Source organism: Sapajus apella, unplaced genomic scaffold (assembly GCF_009761245.1).
Source record: "Sapajus apella isolate SASKATOON/1434 unplaced genomic scaffold, GSC_monkey_1.0 scaffold36, whole genome shotgun sequence".
Classification (NCBI taxonomy): Eukaryota; Metazoa; Chordata; class Mammalia; order Primates; family Cebidae; genus Sapajus; species Sapajus apella.
Window position 1 is genome coordinate 27,028,521 of NW_022436976.1, and position 24,472 is coordinate 27,052,992.

At 46.6% G+C, this 24,472-nt stretch overlaps 1 long non-coding RNA gene across 4 annotated transcripts in view; it reads left to right on the forward strand.

Annotated features, from left to right (window-relative positions):
- Window positions 1–334: 334 nt before the first annotated feature.
- Window positions 335–24,472, forward strand: part of LOC116563960 — a 29,460-nt gene continuing 5,322 nt past the window's right edge. The window contains exons 1-3 of one of the 4 annotated variants that reach the window (XR_004274656.1): window positions 335–490; window positions 8,861–9,236; window positions 9,398–9,548. This is a non-coding gene — a long non-coding RNA (uncharacterized LOC116563960). Of the gene's footprint in view, window positions 491–8,860; window positions 9,237–9,397; window positions 9,549–20,487; window positions 21,329–24,472 lie in introns of those variants that run through there. The other 3 variants (XR_004274655.1, XR_004274658.1, XR_004274657.1) reach the window with 3 other exon arrangements.

The following is a 24,472-nucleotide window of genomic DNA, read 5'->3' on the forward strand; positions in this document are numbered from 1 at the left end:
CGCGGCGCCGCGCTGGGTCGGCGCGCTCCCGCGTGACGCTCAGGCGGGGCGCGTTCATTTCATCTGCAATCTGTCGGGAAGGCTTCCCGATCCCTCCTCCCTGCCTGCGTTTGCGCAGGGCCGGGCTCTTCGGAAACTGAAACCACCGACCGCCCGGCCCCACCAGCCCTCGTGGGATCCGGCCCGGGTTTACCTTCTATGGGGAGGCCCGGGAGAGCCGGGCGGAGCGCCGGGGCGGGCGGGCGCTGACGTGGCGGGCGGCTCCCTCCACCAGCTCCTCCCGCGGGCACCGCCGCCGCCCCCGCGCCGCCCAGCGCCGCAGCCCCAGGCCCGTGGGCGGGAAGCCGGCGGCGGGCGGGACGTGGCCTGGGTCCAGGCCCTGCCCCGCCGCCACTGAGACTCCCAACGCCACCAAACGTCGGAGCTGCGGTTTCTTTAGCTGTCAAATGCAGGCAAATACTACCCACCTCGCCTCTGGAGTGAGCAGCAGGTACGTACACTACCCGGCCCCTAAGACTTGCTCCATGTATGGTCCCTACATGGTGCCGTTGTGATTGCTGTTGTTCTTACAGTGGGCAGCCTGCCTTGTGAAATAATGAGCTCCCATTGCTGAGCGTGTTCAAGCACAAGTTGAATGAGTTTGGAGGACAAAAAGAAATAAGTTAGAAGAGGAAGGGACCGAAACTTTCCGTGCCTCAGGTACTGATCTGGTGACTTCCAAAACAGATCCCTCAGTACTGATCTGGTGACTTCAGAATCACCTGGAAAGCTCAAACAGCTCCTCAGACCACGGATGGAAATACCGGAAGGCACACTCTTTGAAAAGCATAGCTTCATGTGTACACCACGGATCTAGGCCAATAGGCCCTGCACTTTTCGTCTTTGAGTACCCTTCCGTGATTCCCTCCTGCTCCACTGAATGCAGTGTGAAGCATGTTGTTGACCAAACTAGATTTGTTAACGCACAATTAATTTGCTCTCTAAATAAATTATTAATCAGAGACCCAGAGTTCATTCAACAATTATTGAGTACCTACTGTGTGCCAGGAACTGTGCTGGACGCTGGTGGCCTGGTGGAGAACATGGACAAGGGCTCTGTCCTCATGGACTTGCCAGCCTAGGGAGGGAAAACAGAAAATGAACAAGAATTCAGATACGGACATTGAAGCCAAGAGAATCCAGCTGAGCCGATGACACCCAATATTCCTAAAATGAGCAGAGACAGCTGTGTCGAAAGCAAAAGCAAATAGAGGCCAGGCATGGTGACTTACCCCTGTAATCCCAACACTTTGGGAGGCTGAGGCAGACAGATGGCTTAAGTCCATGAGTTCAAGAGCAGCTTGACCGACATGGTGCAATTCCATCTAAAGTCTGCTAAAAATACAATAATTAGCCAAGCATGGTGGCACACACGTGTAATCTCAGCTATTCAGGCGGCTGAGGCACAAGAATCACTTGGACCTGACAGCAGAGGTTGTAGTGAGCCGGGATCATGTCACTGCACTCCAGCCTAGGTGACAGAGTGAGACTGTCTCAAAAAAAAAGGGGAGGGGAATTCTATCATTCCCCTGAGAAAGGTGGGTGTACCCCTCAACACAGAAGCACACATGAATATACCACAGTATTACCATTCTCATGGATCCCAAACGGTCCAGGTCCTTAGATGGAGATCATCTAAGGCCTCATGAAGAAAGTGGCCTAAAGCCAGCATACAGGAAGACCCTGTAGACGGATTCCAGTCGTACTGCCTGCCTCACCTGTGAGGAACTAGTAGCAGTTGCCCCCAAACACTCGGAGTGGAGTGGCTGACGGTATGGGCTCTGAAGCCAGGCTGCCCAGGGCTGAATTCCAGCTCTATTTCTTACTAGCTGTGTGAGCAAAGGCAAGGTGCCTGTTCTCTATGTGCCTATGTTTCCTCTTCTGTAACGTTGTCTGAATAATACCTACTTCACAGAATTGACATGAGAGTTAGAGAGATGGCACTTAAAACAGGTGGTAGGCACTCAATATGTGACCTGTTAAACTATATCATTTTATTTATTTTTTGCCTTTGATGCTCTCTCTCCCTGGAGTATCCCCTTTCCCCTTTCTCTGCCTGGAGAGCATATTAGCCCAATGTCCCCTCCTTTCCAGAGGCCTCCTTGCTTTACTTCATCAAATAATTTGATGCTTTTCCTCTATGTTCTTGTGACTGTTTTAGACACCTCTTACAGCACCTGTCATATTGCAGTCATTTGTCTTACTGTTGTGTAGGTGTTTGCCCTCTTCATTGGATTATGAGTTCTTAAAAAGCAAGGGCCAGATTTTATATACTTTTCATCTCTAGGGATAAGACAGTCCCTGGAGTAAGCAGTTGACACTATCTGTTGAATTGATGAATGGAGGGATGGATGATGGATAGATGAGCGAAGTGACTTGCCTGGGATCACAGAGTTTAAATCCAGGGTCTTCATTTAATTTATGTTGGGAAAATTACTCTTCTGAGCCTCTGGTTTCCCATCTAGAAAACAGATTTGATAATAATGGCACCTATATCTTGGTGTTGGAAGTTTTAACAAAGTATACATAGGGAAGTATTAAAGAATATAAGCTCTAGAGTCAGGTTGTATGGGTTCAAGTCCCCAGCTCCACCGTTTATGAGCTGTGTGATCTTACAAATTCTTAACCTTGCCATGCCTAGAGGAGGCAGAACACATTAATGAGCTGTTGAGAAAATTAAAAGAGATACCCTCTGTGAAGTCCCCAGTGCCTTGCTCAGAGTAAGTATTCAGTAAGTAAATGTTGGTTTCCTTCCCCCAACCCCCACCTTCTCCAGACTTGTAGGGCTTGGACTCTGAATACTCAAAACAGCTGTTCAAAGGCTATGTTTTGTTCCCAGTGACTAATGTCCCTTAAGCCAATGTTGGAAAGGCGACTCCAGAATTGAGCTTATACTTGGGTACTGAGTTAGATGAGGGGAATGTGGCTGAGTGGTTTATTTAATTAATAAGGAAACTTCTGAAAAGAGGCAGTTTAAAATCAACAAATGTGTCAAAAAATTGAAAGCAAGAGCTAACCCACAATTTCATATGTGGGTTTCATATGTCACTGGAATAGTCCTTTATGTAAAGCCATGAATAATAGGATCATCCAAACCCAAATTAATGTTTTACAAACTGTAAGAGCAGTGATGAGAATTGGCTTTGGAGCAAATTAGCCAGTTAATCAGTGTACAACATTGTAACAATTCTTGAATTTCCTTCTTCTCTATTACCATATATTCTGATAAACCATTCAAAATTCTCCAATGGTCACATGTCAATTACTAAGCCAAAAGGTATGGAAGAAAAAGAGAAAGATCTTTTTATGTTGCACCTAGTCTCCCATCATGTGCCCGCATGGATCTCCCCAAACCTCCTTCCTATGGTGGAGTTTGGAAGAGGCTGAAATATGGGTACCCAGGGCCCTGGAAGCTAGGATTGTTCGTGGCTCAGCCAGCAAATATTTGGCAGTCCAGTTCAAAGAGGAAATCCGAGAGGGTAGGGGCCTCAGCGGGACGGGAGGGATGAGTTGCACAGAGAGGGAGGGAGAAGGTCAGGAATCTTGTTAGCAAAACCAGCTCCCTGCCAAGTAGGGCGTGTGTCTGAATTTCCGAAGAAAAGAGAGGATCGTAGCTGTTAGTTTTAACCTCAGCCCTTCAAAAACTGGGGAGTTGTGCATGTGTGTAATACTCCACTCTCTATTTCCCAAATAAACTCTATCTGCGTCTTCCATCTGAATCTTCAACCTGACTCTTACTTACCCATACCTTGAGCCTTGTTGAAACCCTGTTGTAAGAACTCCTTCCTGATCTCTCCTGTTTGGGAATGAATCTCTACTTTCTTCTCTTACGTGCCCATGGTACTTTGTGTCCCCATTTTAAGACTGCACACAGACTTATTTAATTATATGCCAGCCAACTTCCTTCATTCTTTTCCCCACTTATCTTCCTCTTTTTAAATAGCTTTATGGAGCTATAATTGACATACAATAAACTGTGTGTATTTAAAGTGTACAATTAGATATGTACAGACATGAGAAACTCTCAGCACCAAATAGTAAGCATGTCTACCACCCTAAAAGGTTCCTTGTGCTTCTTTGAATCCTTTCCTTCTGCCTCCCTTCCCTAAACAACCATGGATCTGCTTTCTGTCACTGTAGATCAGTTAGCATTTTCTAGAGTTTTCTATAAATGGAATTATACAGTGTGTACTCTTCTTTGATTGGCTTCTTTCACTGTGCACAATTCTGTTGAGATTCATCCCTTCAACCTTCCCTCCTCATTGGATTGTGGACTTTCCTAGGCAGGAACGATGGCTTGCTCAGGGCATGGAGCTCAGTAATGGGAACAAAGCAAGACCCATGAAGGAGGAGGTAGTGGTATGACGGGCAGCTCTGGATTTGCTGCAAGAATATATGTGGCTTTCAGGCTACACTTGGTCACTTGTAGGTGGGTAACCAGCAGTCAGTCAGTTACTGTCACAGCCTCAGTTTCCTCATCTGTAAATGGAGGGTGATGATAAACTCTCTTCTCTCTGGAGGGCTCTGTGAGACTCCACTGAGCCAGGAGATAAAGTGCTCTGTAAACTGTGAAAGGTCAGTTCTGGGCAAAGGATTAGGCCTGGATCAAGCCAGCAGGAGACTGGGAATGCCCCAGCTCCCAGGGCTAGTCAAAGACAGCCTTGTTATCCAGGAAAGCCATGTGGATTTGCGATTCCTCGCAGAAATGGCCAATAAGAACTATGCCTGGTGGCCTTTAATCCTGGCCCAGTCACCAAAATGTCAAGGATTCTTTCCCCTTGACCCTCCCCTCTCCCTGCTTCCTCTGAGTGGGCTGTGTTTATTTACGAGGTCTCTCTCCCTTCAGAGGGTCACATGTGACCGGAGGATTCCTCCTCTGGCCTGGAGCCGGCTGATAAGGGCAGTCCATTTGCTAGGGGCTCCCAGGACCAGCAGGAACAGGAACCAAGCCAGTGGAGGGGAGCAGGGGAGACTGCCAGGCCTGGCTGCAGCTTCCTCTGGCTAGAACTGAGGAGAAAGGGGAGGAGAAAAGGAAATATTTGTCTCACATTTGAAGTCAACTTGACCTATGAAATCACACGAAACTTGGGGAGGCGGCCTATCTTCTCTGATGGACTGCATTTCTTATATGATGTTGCTTAATAAAGAGAAGTGAGGTGAACTGCAAGAGCCCAGAGATGGTGATTCAAGACCTAGCACAGTCACTAATTTCCAGTGTGAGCTTGCGAAAGCTGTGTTCCCTCTCTGGGCTTTAGTTAATTAGAACTATTCACGAAATACCTGCTATGTGTCAGCCACCACACTGCATTTTCCATATAACCTTCAAAGCTATCCTGAGAAGTGAATATTCTTCCTCTCATTTTACGGTTGATGAAGCTGAAGTAACATGTCCAAGGTCACTTAGGAAATAACCAAATTATGAATTTAGTGCTGTCTGGCAACAGAATCCACTTTTTTTTTTTTCCTGAGAGATTAAGGACAACAATTCTCAAGGAATTAGCTTAATAATAAATTATTTGGCTGAGTGCAGGGGCTCACATCTGTAATCCCAGCACTTTGGGAGGATAAGGCGGGTGGATCACCTGAGGTCAAGAGTTCGAGACCAGCCTGGCCAACATGGTGAAACCCTGTCTCTGCTAAAACTACAAAAATTAGCTGGCCGTGGTGGTGCTGGCCTATAATTCAGTTACTTGGGAGGCTGAGACACAAGAATCGCTTGAACCTGGGAGGAGGAGGCTGCAGTGAGTCGAGATGGCACCACTGCACTCCAGCCTGAGTGACAGAATGAGACTCTGTCTCAAAAATAATAATAATAATAAAAATAAACAATAGTAAATTATTTCTTGATCATACTCTATGGAAAAAAAGGCTCTGTGACCAACTTAATATGGGGAATGCTGCATACAGTGTCCCTGTCATGACGACCCACAATTTCATTTTCATGTCTTAGATGGTTCTGAAAAATCTTGGAGTGGAGGAATTTAACTCCTTCATTTAATCAAAAAATTCTCATATTAAATTCATCATCAACCTTTTTTTCCTCTGTAAACCTATTCATATGCCAAAGAACAGGTGCACCTCAGAGCAGTGTCTGGGAATTGTCGTTGAATCAGAGTTGGAGGGATTGTAGAGTTTATCCATCTACTTATAAGAGTTTCACTAACAATGCTTTTCTAAACACGTCCAGTGGTGAGAGGCTCCTTACCTAGTGAGAGAGCGTATTCCATTGTTGCACAAATGTAGCGTTAGAATAGCACTGCCCAGGAGAAAGATACTGAAAGCCACATGTGTGATTCTAAATTTTCTAGGACCCACAGAATAAAAGAAAAAATAAACAAAATTAATTTTAATCATGTATATTAATTAACCCAATAGACCTAAAATTATCATTTCAACCAGAAATCAAAATAATATTAATTTGATATTGTACCTTCTTTTTTAATGAAGTCTCTGAAATCCAGACAACCACATTTCCAGTGCTCAGTAGCCACATTTGACTAGTGTCTAGCAAAACAAATAGTACAAAGTTAGAAGATTCTTTTTCAGGTGGTGCCTGAGATGCAGTCTCGCTCTGTCGCCAGGCTGGAGTGCAGTGGTGTGATCTTGGATCACTGTAACCTCTGCCTTCCGGGTTCAAGTGATTCTCCTGCCTCAGCCTCCCAAGTAGCTGGGACTACAGGTGTGCACCACCTCACCCAGCTAATTTTTGTATTTTTAGTAGAGATGGGTTTTCATGATGTTGGCCAGGATGGCCTTGATCTCTTGACCTCGTGATCTATCCGCTTCAGCCTCCTAAAGTGCTGGGATTACAGGCATGGGCCACCATGCCCGGCTGGTACTAAGCTCTTCCTACTGTGCCTCTCCTCCAAGGTCTTTGGGGTCAAGGCAAGTCTACATGGCCTCACAGGCAGCCGTCAGTCCTGAGGATGCGTTCTGCTTGGCTGTGTCCTCATACGTCCTCCCTCAAGAGTTCCTCATCACGGCACTCAGCCCTCTGGCAGTGATCTGCTAAGATCTGGCTTTTTCTGGAAAGGGTTTTCCAAACTTTAAAGTTCTGCATGAATGGAAGGCCTCATTCTCCTAACTTCTAGTGAAGCAGGCTTAGAGTCCCACAGGACTTCCCATGCTCTCATCACACTGGTATTTTATAGTGAACCTATCAGCAGTGGCCAACATTGTCTAGTTTGGGCCAACTCCTTTCTGCTCCATGGGCCTCAGTGTCAGTGACCCTATCTGTCAAATAACAGATTGGAGCTTTCTGTGATTTACACACTTTTAGCCTTTTCTTATCCACACTTCTTTTGCCTACCTACCAAATTTCTTATTAAACCAAGTCTTCCGTTAGAATTCAGAAATCGTTTTATCTTCCCGTATACTATATGATAAGCATTTCTTGAATGTTCGTCATGTGTCAGGCACTGTGCTGAGAGCTCTATAGATAGCATCTCATTTAAGCCTCTCCATACCCAAGTGAATTAAACACTATTATTATCCCCTTTTATAATTGTGGAAGCTGAGGCTTCAAGCAGTTTTGTCATAGATCGCATGCCTAATGAGAACAGCGGGAGATCACAGTGCAGGCTCTTCTGACGGCTCCCTGGTCCTAGGCTGTGAATCAGGACCACCCCTTGGACCTGAGCTCAGCCCAGGCCTCAGATTACAGAAGGGAGAACAGGGGTCTAGGGAAGTTTTTTTCTTTTTTCCTTTTGTTGTTGTTGCTGAAACCCATAGCGCATCCTCCTTTCTGTTTTGCAGAGGAAGGAAATATGGTTATACTTTCCTTGCTAAGGAAATCCAACCCTCCACAAGTCAACTTTCTTCCCATCCCCTTGACCTTTTAGGAGAAAGGTGAGGCCCCTGGGAAGACTCTGGGAGAGACCAGAGGAGCTCAATGTGCCCTGTCTAGGGCAGGGGTATTTTTAGAGCTGGCTACACACTGTTTACAAGGAAGCCAGTCCCTTGAGCCTGCCCTCGCCCTACAGGGAAACACCAGCCACCAGCCCCACCCGCTGGCCCAGGCTCCTGCTGGCCCTCCCATCCCCCCTCCCTCCCAGCTGTTCCTTTTTTATCGTCTCTATCAGCCCGTGGGCTCTATCAGCATGTGGGTGTGCTATCATTACCACCCTGAGAGCACAACTGAACAAAACTGTAGCCCGGGGCGCTGAAAACCTCTTAGAGAGGGCCAAGTGTGACCAGGTACTGGGAAAAAAAACAAGAAGCTGCCATCAGTGGAGAGGATGGCCCTGGCAACTGGCAATCAACTGGAAATCCTGCAAGGGGTATTTCTCCCATGAAGGAGCTGTGAAACCTCATTGTCCTGGATGTCCTGAAAGTGAAGGCCTGATAACTGCAGAGGGTGACTTAGGGGAATGAAGAGGCCACAGGCCTGGACCAGGAGCCAGTTCTGCTTCCAGCTCTTACCACAGGCCGGATGCTCTCAACTGTAACAAGCCACTTACCTTTCAGAGCCTCTCTGCTGCTGTAAACCGAGGAGGGCTTGAATGGTGAGGCCCATCCAATCAAGGACTGAACGTCTCGGGCTCCTCAATGATGAAATGAGAGTACTTAGGCCTGCCTCTTGGGGCTGGTGGTGGATATTAAATAGGGTTAAGCCCTTGGCACTTGGTGGGCATGCAATACCTGCAGCCATGAAGGGTACTTTCCTTATCTTTAGCACTTCACAGTGTCTAGCACAAAGTCAGCACTCAGCAAAAGATGTTTTTCTTTATTCTAGCTCAGAGTTCTCCCACCTCTAAGACTAATAAAAACTCTCTCCAACTATGCACTTTTTCTAATTAAGTACTTATTCCTTCTCCCCCAGCCCTGTGCCCATCCCGCTATGCTTCAGGAGTCTTGTAGAAGATATCAGAACGCCTTTTCCTGAGTCCCAGTCTGTGTCTTCTAGAAAAGACTGTCCCTTTTCACCCAAGCCCGCTGGCTCCTGAGACACATCATCCAGACCCAGTGCAGCTGGACTTGACCCAGGTAAGCCAGGCTTCCTAGGGTCCCACCCCAAGCTTGCAGGGCTGGGTGGGAAGCTGGACCCAGGCAGCCTCTCCCCATCCAAGCTTCCCCAGATGTGGGTATAGAGATTACAAGGCCTTCAGCCTTCTCAGAGGAAGTACCTTCCTCCTCTGCCCTGTGGGCAGACTGGACTTCTCTAGCAGCTGCAGGAGATTGCAAGATTGTTATTTGAGGTGGGTAAATTCTTACCAAACGTTCTCCACCTCACTGCCTCCTCCACCTACCCCTTTGATTTCCCTCTTCCCTTCCCATCCCTTTTTCCTTCCTCCTCCTCCACTTCCTCCTTCTTTTCTTCTTCCTCATACTCCTTCTCTCTTCCTCTTCTTCCCTACAGCTGTGCTTTTGATCCAAGCGACAGCCTGTTTATATTCCGAAGAGGGGACTCACCAAGGAGAGAAGGATTGGCTCCTCTCTGTGGCTTCATGTCTCCCCGCTCAGTCCTTCCACAAAGTTATCCACACAGATATTCTGGCTGCCTCTGGTTTATGTGCCAGGCACTGGGCCAGCACCTAAGGGGCATAGCAAGGGGCTTGCACAGAGCTGGTTAGCCTCCTGGCCTGGGCCAGACAAGCACACTTGGTTGGTTGGGTCGCTTATTAAAAAGGTGTCACTTCTGGCCACCTTCTGTATTGTCTCAAGGTCTTGCCTACACGCTCTGTTTCTAGAGTCATTTTACTGTGCCTTCAACTCTCCTAACAGCATATTACCTAACTAGCAGGCACCACTGCGGGAGCATGTGTTTCTTCTCTCTGTTCCCTGCCCACGAGGAAAGAGAAGCAGCACTTTTTTGTTGTGTTGTTGCCGCTGCTGTTCTTTTTGAGACTGTGTCTCACTCTGTCCCGTGAGCTGGAGTGTAGTGGCATGATCTTGGCTCACTGCAACCTTTACCTCCTCAGTTCAAGTGATTCTCCTGCCTCAGCCTCCCGCATAGCTGGGATTACAGGCACCTGCCACCACGCCCAGCTAAGTTTTGTAGTTTTAGTAGAAACAGGTTTTTGCCATGTAGGCCAGGTTGGTCTCTTACTCCTGACCTCAGGTGATGCACCCACCTCAGCCTCCCAAAGTGCTGGGATTACTGGTATGAGCCACTGCCCCTGGCCAAAAAGCAGCACGTTTAATAGTGCAAATGGCCAAATGAGTAACAGGGCCACTCATAGGTGGCTTGAGTGTGGAGTACTGGCAAGGAAGGATGTCAGGAGAGGAGGTTGGAGACCGAGCATGGGCCAAGTCATGCCAGCAGCTACCACTGGAAGCCATTGTCCCTCTCATTCTGTAGCAGGGACTGCCTCTAGCAAGACATGGAGGCTGGGCTAGAGAATGGAGAGAAAAAGAGCAGGTACACCTGGTGGGAAAGAGTGACAATTCTTCTGGCCCCATCAAGCCTTTTTAATCCCAAATCTTTTCTTTTAAGCCACCCCTGCCTTTATAGATCTCAAGGGTTCTAAGAGGCATGTGTTCATTCCCAAGCCACTTCTATTCTGATTCTCTTTCTCTCTCTCTCTCTCTCTCTCTCTCTCTCTCTCATAAACACACACACACACACACACACACACACACACACACACACACACGACACCGAAGGCTGGTTACAAAGCTTTAATAAATAAGACAATGTTAGAAGGAAAGCCCTTTGGAAAGCACAAGGAGTTCTCTTTCTGCTCGCCTTCAGCTGCTATTCGTATTCTACAAGGGGAAATCCTCACCCGGAAAACCTTGTTCACACTGGCACAGGTCCCAGGGCGTGAGCCCCCGTGGAGGCTGGATCTCTCTGTTTCCGTTTCCCTTGTTGACTTCCAGTGCGACTGTTGTTAGCTCACAGACGGACAGGCAGGTCTCATGACTTGCCAGCTGCCAGGCTGATTCTGCTTTGGTTCCCTAGGAGAATAGGCCTGATATCAAGGATTCAGAGGGGGCCAAGGGACCTCTGCTCAAGGAGGGAATCTCAGGTGTCCAGATGGAGTCAGAAAAGGGCTTATGTTTAGGCTGCAGCTTCAAGATAACCTGCCACTTCTATAAAGCTTCCCAGCAAGAGAGAAGTTGGCGAGGTGACCTAGGAGTTAGAAAAGAGGAAGAAACAGGGGAGGGGAGGGAATCCCAGAAAGAGAGACGGAGCTTCAGCTTCACAAAGGCACAGAGGTGTGAACAAGCAGTTCAGGTTTGCAGTTTGTGACTGCTACTGCCCTGAACACAGCTTCCCTGTTAATTAGTCGCATTTTTGCTTTAATCATTTCTTCTCCCCAGCTCTCATCCCCATCAAGTACCAAGTTCCATGCAGATTCTACCGTCTTGTAGGTCTCTATTGTCCATCTCCTCTTCTCTACCCCTATGGTCATTGTCTGGGACAGATGGTTCTTCCAGCCTAGACTAATTAGAACAGTTTTCTAACCGATCTCCTTGCCTCTAGTTTCTCCTGCCTTCCAGTCCATCCACCTCATAGCTGCCAAAATAATCTTTCTGACATACAAATCCGATCGTGCTGTGTTCCTTTTCTGCTTAAATCCTTCAAGGACACCCCACGACCTCTGGGACCAATTCTGTAGTGTAGGACTCAGAACTCCCATTATCTGACCCCATTGTCTTCCTCTCCTGCCTAATTTCCCAACAAAACCTACACAAACTCTGAGTTATTGCCACACTAACTATCAGTTCCCCCAAATGAGGCATACAGTTTAATGCTGTCTGTTGCTCTTCCTTTTACCTGGAATTTCCTCCACCCCTGTCTTTCTGGCTAACTCCTACGCCTTCTTCAGAACCCAGCTAAGGAGTCACACCCTCTAGAAAGGTTTTCCTGATCCCTCCTCTGTGCTCTCAGAGCCCACTGTACATGAATCTCTAGCATCGAGGTTCTTAGGGCTAGAATTCAGGAGCTTTGTGAATCTGTATGGGGAAATAAATGCTTACTAACCTGTACCTAAAATTAATCTAACATTTCCTTCAATTATGAATGTAGGCTTCAATCACAGTGACATCAATGTTTCCTGTAACTTTTCACTAATAGAAATCATAGTTATTTTCATATCACTTTACAGTTGTTACAGATTATCTAAAAATTTTACCTATGATTATCAATATTTTTAAAATAGTTAATAGACCTATAGATCTGGTTACTCAGTGTACAAATATGAAACCACATACATTATTACAAATTTTTTTGGTTAACTTTTGAAAAATCATTGCTTTCTTTGCTATTGTATGTATTTAATTTTATGCATTTTAAAATGTTATTCTGAGAAGAGGCCCAGGGCACCACCAGAGTGTCCAAGGGCTTCCCAGCATGAATGGTGGCGCCTTCTCTGCTTCAATCCTCTTACATCCCCACTGTAACTGTTGGTGTATCTTGCCCACCTCTATCAGTAGAGTGTGTACATCTTGAAAGAAGGGGGCCCTTTTACCTGCAGGACAATGCAATGCATGGCACTTAGCATAGTCCTAGAAATATTTTTTGAAATAAATACATGCAGACAAAAAGGAAGAAAAAAAAGGAAGGAAGAAGGGGAAGAGGGAGAAAATTTGATCTTCAAAGGCCATCTGCTCTTCCCTCTGCCTTGGACACCGTACTCCCAGCTGTCTCTGTGACTAGCTATCCTGCCTCCTCTGTGCCTCTGCTCTAATGTGATCTTCTCAGGGGGACCATCCATAGCACTGTATTTGAAATTACAGCTCCACCCCACAGGCATGCTCTGTCCCCCTTCCCTGCTCTGGCTTCTTAACACTTAGCACCATCAGACACACCATGTGTTTCTGAGTTTTTATTTATTAACTCCTTGCCTCTCCTCACTAGAATGTAACCTTCATAAGGGCAGGGGCCTTTACCACATTCATTCATGTCTGTATCCTTAGCACCTTAAATAGCACTCAACAGATAATAAGCATTAAGTAACTTGAATGGGTCAATGGAAGCAAGCAAGTGGTGAAGGCCCATCAGTGGGCATGAGCCCCGTTCTGGTGGGAGAGATTGAGGGCTGCCAGGGTCAGTGGCAGAGCCAACTGGCAATGGGTGAGTGATGGGAAGAAGCTTGGGTTGTTTGGATTGGGCATGGACAGAAGGACCTGGCACCATGGCTAAGGAGTTGGGCCCTGTGGCACAGTGCCTATATTCAGTGGAGAAATGACAGAGTCCCAGGAAGGCCGATTGACCCAGGAGCAGGAGTGGGGAACAGTATGGAGGCTCACAGGGAACACATCTAATCTCAAGGCCATTGCCGTTGGATCAACAGCCTAGATTTGGGAAACTCCTGCCACCCCATTTTCCTCGGTGTCTAGGAAAGCCAAAGCCTGTTCTCCTGTGAGGCCTGACAGCTCCAAGAGCTCAGAAAGATTCAGGAATCACAATGAGTATGGCCCCTGGATTCCTCCTCTGCCACAGTGCTTAGTCATTGAGGTGGTGGTGGTCCTTCCTCCGCTAGGCAGCGAGCTCTCTGATGACAGCACTACCTCACAGTCTTCACTCGTTAGCAGTGCAAGGCAGGCCTGACAGACCATTTATTGATGGAAAAGTTGTGATTAGAAAATCACAAATGTGATATCGATCATTCGATTGAATCATGGGGAGAGCAATGAACTTCAAGCTCCTACAGTAACCAGGTACCGTGCTGGCTATCTGGGCCACATAGCTGAATCAATTGGGGTCCCTCATCTCCAGAAGCTTGTGGCAGAGGGGGAGCTCAACATAAAAATGGGCAATAATGACACAGTGTGCTAAGGTTGAGGGGCCACACTTAGGAAACTGCCTCCCCCAAATCTTCTGGTACTTACCAACCAAAGTTACATTATTATTTATAAGTATTGATCAACTTACGACTTATGCAACTTACGACCATTCGACTTTACGACCACAATCGCTAGCCACAACTGCTCCGTGTCTGGCAGCGCAAACGTTGCCCAGCTGGGCATATGACAGTGCGGACCAGCTTCCGGCAGCACTGTCATCTCCGCGTGCACCATTTCAACTGTACGTATAGCCTACTCAACTTACGACCAAATCATGTTACGACTGGTCTCCCGGTCCCAATTGTGGTCATAAGTCGAGCACTAGCTGTAATTACTTGTGTTCTGTCCTCTCATAAGACATAAGCAATGAGAAAAGCCTTGTATTGTTCACTGCCCTCCTCCTAGCACATAGTAGATGCTCACTTAGCTTGAGGAAGTACAGAAAATTGCAGGTACCTAGCTCAGTCCAGGAATGGGAGCCTCAGAAAACTTCCAGCAAGAAGAGGCCTTGGCCAAGAACACAGTGTTCCGAAGCTCATGCCCTTCAGCATTCCTCATTTCATGACTTCTTCACAATTCAGCAAAGTCACCCCCATTTTATGAATGAAGAAGCAAATCTCAGAGACAGGAAGAAGCTTGGTAAAGGCCACTCAGCTGGCAGAGCAGGGCCCACATCTCCCGCTGAAAGTCTGAGTCTTCTCCATACTGTTCTACCTCCTGCTGACACATGAAGAAGACTCCTTGTGGCAAAGGATGACCTGCTGTCCATGCAGCTTCTGAGAGGGTGAGAGACCATTCCCAGGGAATGGTGGGGGCTGAGTCCAGAGAGAGAGAGATCATCGTCTCCAACATCAGCAGCTAAAGGAATGTACTTTCCCAGGAGCTCTACACATGTTCACTCATTCTTCATAATCACCTTGTACTGGAGGTTTGATTATTGTTCCCAATTTATAAATGAGCAAGCTGAGGTACTATTAAGTAACTTTCTTAGATCACACTGGTGGTAAGGAAAATGTCTTGGGTTCAAACCCACATGGTTGGTCTTAGAGCCTTTACTTTTAACCATTTTGTCTCCTGCCTCAATAGAGCGTGCCCACCTTGCCCAACTCTGGGAAGCTGCTAGAAACTTCCCAGTTAAGCACTCTTCATGTTTTAGGCATGATACTGGGTACTCTGAGGAAAAGCTACAAAGAATAAATGTCTAAACTTCCTGCCTTCAAGAAGTTGCCAACTCACAAAAGAAGACATAAGAAATCAATGAAACTAAAATAAAAGGTACAATGTACATGCACCGAGGATAGGACATTTGAGCTGAGTCTTGTAAATTAAAGAGAGAATGGTGCTCCAGGGACAGGTCTCGGCATGTACCGCCTCATCCAGGCATGGCAGTAAGCTCCAGGTTAGGGGAACATCAAATCAATTTGTGTGTCTGGGGAACAGAGGGTGTACGGTGAAGATAGGGACATGTCAAAGGAGAATTGAGCCCCAGATCCTGGAGAGTTTGAATTAATACAGTAAGTGAATTTGCTCACTGTTTGGTAGACGCTGACCAATCAGATGTGAGGGAAAGAGGAAGTAATATAATCTGACCTGCGTTTTAGGAAGATCATGGGGTGTCTTGGAAGCAATGGAGAAGGAAAAAGCTGAAGAAAGGAAGACTGGTGAGTCACTTAGCTATGTCTGCAAAATCAACCACACTATAACCTAGAGGCCTAAAATAAACACTGTCTTATTATTGTTCACAAGTCTAGGAGTCAGTGGGCAGCTCTGCAGTCAGCTACCTGCTCACGTTTGGTGGGTACTGGGCGGGGCAATGGAGGTGACTGGGGCACATGTCTCTTATTACCTTAGGCTTCTTCTCATGGTAGATGGTTGCCAGGTTACCAAGAAACGCAAGAAAGAGCAAGCCCTGATGCACAGGCTCTTTTTGAGCCTTGGCTTATGTCATATTTCTTAGCATCTGATTGGCGAAGCACAGATTCAAAGGGTGACGCAATGGACAGCATTTCTTGATGCCAAGAACAGCAAAGTCGTATAACAAAGTGGTGTGCATAGGGATGGGATGAATTTGGAGTCATTTTTGTTAGGAGGCCATTTTTGTAATGGGCCAAGCAAGAATTAGTAGTTGCTTAAATTAGGAGATGGCAGAAGAAACAGAGAGACGATCAGAATATATTTGAGACATATTCAGGAGATGAATATGAGAGAGAGGAAAGAATTCAGGATACCTCCTGGATTTTTGGAGAAAGTAACTGGACAGTTGGTTCTTTGTATCAATGAAGGGACCAAAAGGAGAGGCAGGTTTAGGAGTTGTAAACACATTCCAGCTCATATGATTCCACTGAGGTCTACGAATGTGCTACCTTCCTTTCTTAGAGAAATGTTCTTTCCCCAAGCCTCCCCCGACTCTGACCATTGAGAATCACTTACATGACCCTGCCTTCCTAACAGCAGTAATTGGCCAGATGTAGACATCTGATTCAAACTGGAAGTGCCTAGTCCCAAATCCACTGTCAGCCAGGTCCACCATGTACACTTGTGCAGGTTATGCCCTGTACAAGCCTATCTGGCAGCAGGGATAATAAGTGGGGACTGGAATACAGCTTGTGCTCTGCATGGCAAGCTTGCATCTGTGGAGCTGCAGACACTCAGAAGATAGCGCCCTCTTCTAACTCCCACAGAAGTGCTCTCTGCTGCCAGCCCCAGTGGCTAGTCTAGGGCAGGCCCATATGCCACACTAGGTAAATTGGACTCCCCTAGCAATTATGCCATTGGCGCACATGGGAAAGAGGTTTTTTTTTTCTACTCTGGCCCTAAAACTATATAGATGGGAGTGTGTAGCATCCACATCCCTGTGATGTTGAGGAAACTGCTGAGAGAATGAGGGCAGTACATCAATGAACTCAGAAAACGGAGGTGTAAGAGAAAGAGAGCTGTCAGAATCAGAGCACCCTGTTCCAGTCAACTCTGCCCTTCCCGGGGGGCTTGGTAGTTTGGTTTCTCCATCAGTTCTTTGATTGTCCCTATATTCTTCTGATTTAAATTCTTCTTTTTGGCTTATGCAAGTTCAAGTTGGGTTTTTGCTCCTTGTAACCAATACAATCTTACACAATAAAGTAAAGAAGTTCATGTGTTCAGATTTGGAGAGGAGGAGATTGGCATGAAAGACAGGTCAGAGGGTGAATTGAAAGAATGTGGTGACCAGTTTGATGAGAGTCATGAGAGAGAAGTGGTGTCCTAGGGAAGTTCTGGGCTTTTGGCTTGAGAGGCTGTAGAGGGATGGGGATCTCAGCAGAACTGGCAACCCAAAAAATAAACTGTGTTGGAGTGGAGGGAGGGACTATGCATTCTTCCATTTATTCATTGAACAATGGTCTCCCAAGCCTTGTCTAGGCACTGGGCACCCAGCAGTGGATAAGGTGAACTTAGATACAGATAGGATCTGTAGGACATCATTGACTATTTATTCAACAGTGAGCACCCACTCTAGGCCATGCATTGTGTCTAGAACTGAGCATAAATCCAGGCGGTGATGTCCAGCAGCAGCTGGAAAGAGGGTGGAGCTGGCATTTCTGTTGTAAGCATCATCCCCATGGGGATAATTTTGGAAGTTGTGGGAGAGAGCACTTGGAGAAGAAAAGTCTAGTTCCACAAGCCTTGTCCATCATTCCTCAGCTTCATTCGTGGGTTGGGAACACAGTGTTTCTTTGGCTTGTATGGCTGAGAGGCAGACTCAGAAAAAGTGTGAGTGGAAGAGCCCAATCTGGGGCCAGCTTGGGGTCAACAGCAGCCCTACCAGGTAACTGATCCTGTATGACCCTGACTGAGTTGGCTAATCTCTCAGAGCCTCAGTTTTCTCAGTTCCCGAAGAAAAAACAGGAATGCTTATCCCCGTGTTAAGAAAAAATGTTTGTAAAAGTGTATTAATTCAACCACAAACAGGTATTGAACACCAATACGTGCCATGTTCCAGGGTAAAAACCTCAAATGGGAGTATCAGAGCCATCATCCTTTGTGGCCACCATAGCTGGCTTCTGCTGCCCCTAAAGCTGCCAATCTCCCCCTGCCCACCACCAATCAATACCAATCTGCCCTTCCCCAGCCCAACTGAAAGGCAATATTTTTGTGATTAGCAAAGAAAGAAAAAAACTCATGTTGTTGCTGTCCTCTGGAGAGCCGGTTTCCAGAGCGGCAGAAAAAGGGCCCACGTGAACCATGCTGTTCTTGGCAGCTGCTGTGCTGTTCCTCACAGCCAGAGGCTTAGAGCTTTATTTGTGGTTTGAGTTACAGGCAGGGGTGAAAACCCCAGGAAAGTGGGGGGAAGGGAGAAAACATTTTAAAAGTTGAGAAAATTGCCCTGTGTTCTCAAGTACAGGCAATTTGTCCAAACACCTGAGCTCTGTAGAATCCTAGTGGTCTGACTGTGGTTTTATGCTCTGGGGCTCTGGGCCCAGTATCAAGGGTGGGGGACATTTTTTCATACATTAAGAAAATCGCAAAATCACTTTTTACAAGATATTAATGAATACCTTTGCTGCTTCAATGGTGACATTGTTGGAGGTTTTGAAAAAAATCCAGGTTAAAGTTTGGGGGTGATTTTTGCTTTGAAAGCTGCTACATAAGGTATTTCACAGTCATTAAACAGCTTTGGATGTTGCCCCCAGGATCCCTCGCAGAGGACACTAAATATTTTAGAGATAGAAGAGCCCTTTAAGATCTTTAAATCCAACCCTCTCCTTACGCCGATGATAAAAACAAGGCCTAGAGAAAGTAAGAAATATGTCCACGGTAACACAGCAAGTCTGGTAGAAGCAAGTCCTGATGCCAGGACCCAGAGGTCTTTCTGCAGCCTCTGAGGCAGCCTGGAGGTGACATTGCACCTCAGAAACCATGACTGGCCTCCCCCTCGTGTTGACATTTCTGCGGCAGTGACTTTGAAAGCTGCCTTTTATGGCTCTGGCTTTGGAAGGGCAAACACTGTTATCAGTAAAACAACACAGGTGCCTTCTAGAGTTGGAGCCAGGTGGAGCCAAGCAGGAAGGGAGACCCCTCTGCACAGGCAGACATGACCCAATCACCTGTCTGGGTTCAGAAGGGTGCAAAGACCCTCCTTGGGGAGTGGAACAAGAAGCTTCTGTGGTGATGAAGGGCATGGCTAGGGGGCCAAACAGGATGGCTTCAAGTTCCAGCAACATGCCTGGCTAACTGCAACCTCAACCAGCTCCCCTGACCAAGCGTCAGTTTCCTCAGCTAGAAAACAGGGACACTAATAGCTCAGTCCCGTGACTGAGCGTGCTTTAAGTGCTCAGTAGCCACATGTGGCTAGTGGCTCCTGTATTATACAGCACAGATACAGAATTAACACAGAAAATCCTATCATGCAATGCTGGTAGGGACTCTCGGCTCTTGACATTAGTTCAGGATCTCACCCACTGCAGCTACTGAAAACAGAAGACTGGTCCAGGTGAGGTCTCCAGCTCTAAGGTCTGGGACTCACGGCAGGGACATCCACAGTTCCTGGCTCCTCTCTGTAGCTTTTAGTCTTCTCTATTACTGCAAGGATTTGGCTTCAAGGTTGGACCCTGACTGGGTGCCTTTCTTCTACTTCCCTGAGCAGAACCCCAGGGTGAGAGGATGTGTGGGGTGAGGGGAAGAGGCTGGACAATGCCTCCTGTAATGGCAGGTGTCCAGAGTCTGAAAGCCTTGGGTTCAATTCCTGGCTCACTCACTCAGGTGTTAATAGCTCCGGGTAAGTCACCGAACCTTTCAGAGCCTCGGTTCTCCCATCTGTGCTCACTCTGGTAAGGGGTAATGACGTAATGGAGGGAGAAACACTTTGGAATCTGTGAAGTACACTGTTCAGAATGAGAAACTTCTACAAGTAGGGGATTGACATTCTCCTTCCTCTGCTCCTTTCTTCACTAAAAGAGTATTTAGATAGAGGCAGATAGTTGCCTTAGAATATATGCAAAAAGGTGTTTTATTTAGAAACATTTTCCAGACGTCTGGAGATGAGAAGAAGCTGGTATCCCAGAGACACCCTAAAAGAGTCCCCTAAAGGAGAACAGAAAAAGGAAATCACTCTCTGAACACCTGTTATATTCTAGATACTGTGACAGTCCCTTTCATATATGAAGAGTGGCGATGATGATGATGCTGGCTAACAAGAAAGCTGAGTACCCACTGTGTACTTCAGTGCCATTTTGAGTGCTTTACATATATTATCCCCATTTTACAGATGAAGAAGCTGAGGCACTGCAAAGTAACACTAAGTTTCCAAGGTCACCCTAAGCTAAGATGTAAATCGCAGCAGGCAGAGTCCCAGGGCTGTGTGCGTAGTCATCACACTGCATTCATAGTCTGCACATTGTGAGAGTCTCACATAACACCACCTGCTACTTTCAGATAAGGAACTGAGCCTCAGGAAGATTAGGTTACTTGCTTAGGGTCACATAGAGGGGAGGGAGGAGGTTCATTGAGTGTTTTGCTTTTTTTTCTTCTTTCTTCAAAAATATTTCCTTCTTTGGCCATCTTCTTGACAAAAAAGTCATTGTTGATTCATTTGCGCCTGATTCTTTCTTCCTATTATTTCCTCACTTGAGTTCTGTTTTCCCCTTAGGATCAGACAGAAGAAGTCTACCGCCTTGTTCACAGGGAAATCTCTGAAATACCCAAAGCCTATCCTCCCAACACTTTGCTTCTTTTCTTATCCAGGAAAAGAAATACGAGTTTGGCAAAGATGACAGTGCCGTTCCCTGCAGTGTTCCTGTTCTGCTCTATCGAATAAGTTCCGGTTTGACTATGACTACGTGAAAATGTGGAACCAGACCTTCACCCCACATTCCATCTCCAGCTCTACCACAGAGGAAGTGCAATATCACCTTAGTTATTCAACACATTATGCTCCTCGTGATACAACCAGAGCTTGTTCACATCAGCAATCTTGGCAGCTCTCACCACGCTGCTGACTCACGACTCTCTCATGTCCCAGTTTCCTGTCCATTGTTCTTTCCTCTACTTGGCCTGATTTCTAAAGGCCTCTCTTGGTTGCATTAGGAGGGATTCCTGAGGAATTCCCTCAGCAGTTACCTTGGGGGAGCCCTCAGGTTTGGGGCTGATCCATGTCCTCTAAATGTAGGACTTCAAAGCTCTCAAAGATAGGCAGACCCAGTGGGAAGCTGCGAAATGGTCTCTGACCCCTCTGGGAGAGCTGGCAGTCAGAAGGCCTTTTGGAAAGAGTCAGATCTGATCCATAAGTGCCTGGAAAACACCCTCTCTGGAGAATTAATGCCACTGTGGCCTTGACTGAGGCTTCAGAAGAATTTAGGAGCTGCAATTCATACACACATGCATTCATTTTCAAGTAGTGGTTTTCAGTTCAGGCTTCAAAGTCACCTTCCAGCTTTGTGACTTTATGAAGCCTCCACATTTTTAAACCTCCATTTTTTTCCTATAAAACTGGGGCCTTCATGGTTCTTACTTCATCGTGATATTGAGGGAATGAAAAGAGAAAGCATAAATAAACGGCTTAGCCTCGTGCCTTGGCACATAGAAAGTGCGCGACATTTGGGATTATTTCTTCATGTCTTTGTTCTCCTAGTGAAGCATTTATTCAGCAAGTGTTCACCAAGAGGCCGCTGGGGCAGCTGGGCGCTGCAGCGGAAAGAACACAGATGCTAATAAAAGCCTGAGCACAGGATCAGGCTCTTTGGGTAAAGATGCTCCAGGGGACCAGCTGAACGCTTTACAGGGACCTTGCTCTGGCTCTGCATTTGGACTGCTGAGCTCCCACTCACTTCATCCCCCACCCACAGCACACACCCCAGCTTCTGGGCCATTTTGAGTTTGGAGCGTCTCAGATTACGCTCAGTGTGACCTTGGGCAAATCCCATCACTCATCTCAGCCTCTGGCACATTTTCTATAAAACAAAGATAATAATACCCACCATGCCAAGTTTCTGTAGTAGATTAACCAACAGCAAATGTGAAGTGCCCAGCCAAGCCCAGCATGTGCTTGATGCTCCACAACTTCTAGCTCCATTCTCCCCACCATGCCTTCCATAACCATGTGCCCAGCTTGGGCTAGATGCTGGTGGTCAAAACATTAAAAGAAGCTAGACCTGCCTGCAGGGAATTTAAGCTTTGGTGGAGGAAATAAATAGTCGAACCTCTACCCTAGAGAAAGAGCGCTCAGGGCTGTGATGGAATTATGTTTGAGGAGTTATGGAACACGAGGAAGGGCAAATCACTTTGCCAGGTTGGCCCTCAGTTTCCTCGTGTATCAAATGAATGAAATTGGTTAGCACCCCACGTGAGATGACTTCAGTGGCTTAGTGAAACTACATGTTGGAAAGTTTCGCTCTGTGCTAGTATTTCTATTTATTTAACTGTTTCCCCATTAGAACTTCACCTACTTGAAGGGGATATCCTCTAAGCATATGTCTTATTCATTCCTCTGTCCCCAGCATACTGGCATAGAACTGGTGCCCAGTCAACATCTGTTGAGTAAGCTGATAGAAGGATTTATTATCTAATTTTATCCTCCCAGAGCCCAGAAAGATACACCATCCTATAGATGGAGGAAAAACTGAATACAGAGTTCAGTGAGTGGCCTGGCAGTCAGTGGCCGAGCCAGGCATCTTGGAACCTGCAGTGATGACCTTTCTGCTAGATTTCACAACACAGGCCAATGTGGCTCGGGTGGGGTGACATTGCTCTCCTGGAGGTGACTCAGCTTTCCCTGGGGGTCACAACCAATCCATCGCCTTTACACTGAGTCATGGGCTGAGGTGAACTTCAGACCTGAGGAGAGAGCAGGGATGCCCTGCGACATGGGTGTGCCCAGGGTTCCCTCAGTCCAGCTAAGCACACCACCTGGGAACTCCCTCATAGGGTGAAGATGGGGCGGGGACAAGGGCGTCACACCAGATCCACACCCATCTCCCACAAGACTGTCTAAAGAGCAAGACCTGTCCTGTCACTGTGATTGGCGGGCTCTGACTCAGAGGCGCCCCTTCTCCATCACCAGTGTCCCAACCTCAGCATTGGCCCCAGTCATCTTTTGTCCTGCCTGGACTCCCAGCCTCCACTCTACCAACCTCCCTTTCAAAGAAGTTAAGTGATTTGCTATAACCAGACATTATGAGTGTCATGCGCTTATGTTCAGAAATCCTTGACTGGCTCCTTAGGACCTGGGAAATAAAATCTAAACCCCCAGCTCAGCACTCAAGGTCATCTTGCTGAAGCCTCAACCTACTTTTCCCATTTTCTCCTCTATACACCCTTGAATCCTTCACTTTATATGGGTCTGTGTGTTGCTATTCTTCAGAGTTGCCCTTTACTTTCCCTTCTCCTTGTCCTTGCTAATATACTAACTCACTTTCATCTGGAATGCCCTTCCCATGTCTTATCCATACTTCAGATCTGAGCTTAAAAGCCACCTCATTCAGGAAGCCTTCCCAGATCTCCTCAGCCCAAACACTAGGACAATACCAGTTATGTTTATTGATAATTTCTGTTGTGCAAATACTGTGCAAAATGTTGTGTATACTGTGCAAAGTATGATCAGTGCTTTATATGCTTCATTTAATGTGATACTTCCAACAATCTTACAGGTAAGTGAATATTTGTTACCCCCATTTTATAGATGTGGAAACTGAGACTCAGAAAGGAGAGCTAACTTGTCCACGTTTACATACCTCTCAAACGCCAGTCTGCCCGACTCCAGGTTGCTCCATGACTTTGGTTTGTGCTTCGCATGCTCTTTGCACCTCTTTGGGGTACTCATCTTGTTGGGTATTGTATTTTCCTATGAGACTCGTCCACTCAGTTCTACTGTGATCTTCCTAAAGACAGGTGACCAGTGTTGTAGGTAGTGTCTGACATAGACTGGGCCGTGAGGCAGATAGCAAGAGCAAAAGAGCGGGAGTTATGGAGCACAGCCGTGTGCTAGTCCACGCTAGTTACCATACACATATGTACATAGCATTTAAGTGTTGTCAGTCTCATTTTATAGACGAGGTAACAGAGGCACAGCAAGGCTAAATAACGTGACAAACTCTATGAGGAAAAAAAAATTGGAGTAGACCTACATGGAATCATCTCAAAAATATACCATTAAGTGAAAAAACAAAAAAAATGGATGGAGTGCCTGTTTGCATCATGTGCTCTCACTAGGGAAAATAAAAACATAATAAAACACATGTCTGTGGCCAGGTGTGGTGGCTCAGCCTGTAATCCCAGCACTTTGGGAGGCCGAGGTGAGTGGATCACAAGGTCAGGAGTTCAAGACCAGCCTGACCAACATGGCGAAACTCTGTTGGTTTTTGTATTTCTACTAAAAATACAAAAATTAGCCGGGCGTGGTGGTGGCACCTGTAATCCCAGCTACTCAGGAGGCTGAGACAAGGGAGTTGTTGGAACATGGGAGGTGGAGGTTACAGTGAGCCAAGATCATGCCACTGTACTCCAGCCTGGGTGACAGAGCAAGACTCAGTCTCAAGAAAAAAAAAAAAAAAAAAAATATATATATATATATATATATATTTATATGTATATTTGTTTATGTGTTTGTGCTGAGACTGCTTTAGGGACACACGAGAAACTGCTTTTGGGGAGGTGGCAAAGGAGGGGCTTAGAGAAGTAGAGACTAAAGGATTGAAGGGGACTAATATTTTTAATCAGCTAATAGTTTGTGTTA